Raw genomic sequence first — 246 nt, forward strand, 5'->3', positions numbered from 1 at the left:
TTGTAAGTTAACTCTGAGATAACGTTTCTTTCGCGGATATCTTACGTCTAGGTTAACGTATCTTGTTACCGAACTTGGAGATAGTAGTTTTGGGAGTGTCATAGAAGAGTGGGTATTACTAACGAAAGTATAGGCGGTACTAGTGGAATACCCCTCTTGCCCCGCAGCCGAACGAGATGACTTCTTTTTAGCAACGCAGAGTACAAGATAGCCATCCCTTGGACCCATGACACAGTGTTAACCTCA

This window comes from Eufriesea mexicana, unplaced genomic scaffold, assembly GCF_001483705.2.
Source record: "Eufriesea mexicana isolate 0111107269 unplaced genomic scaffold, ASM148370v2 scaffold2087, whole genome shotgun sequence".
Lineage (NCBI taxonomy): Eukaryota > Metazoa > Arthropoda > Insecta > Hymenoptera > Apidae > Eufriesea > Eufriesea mexicana.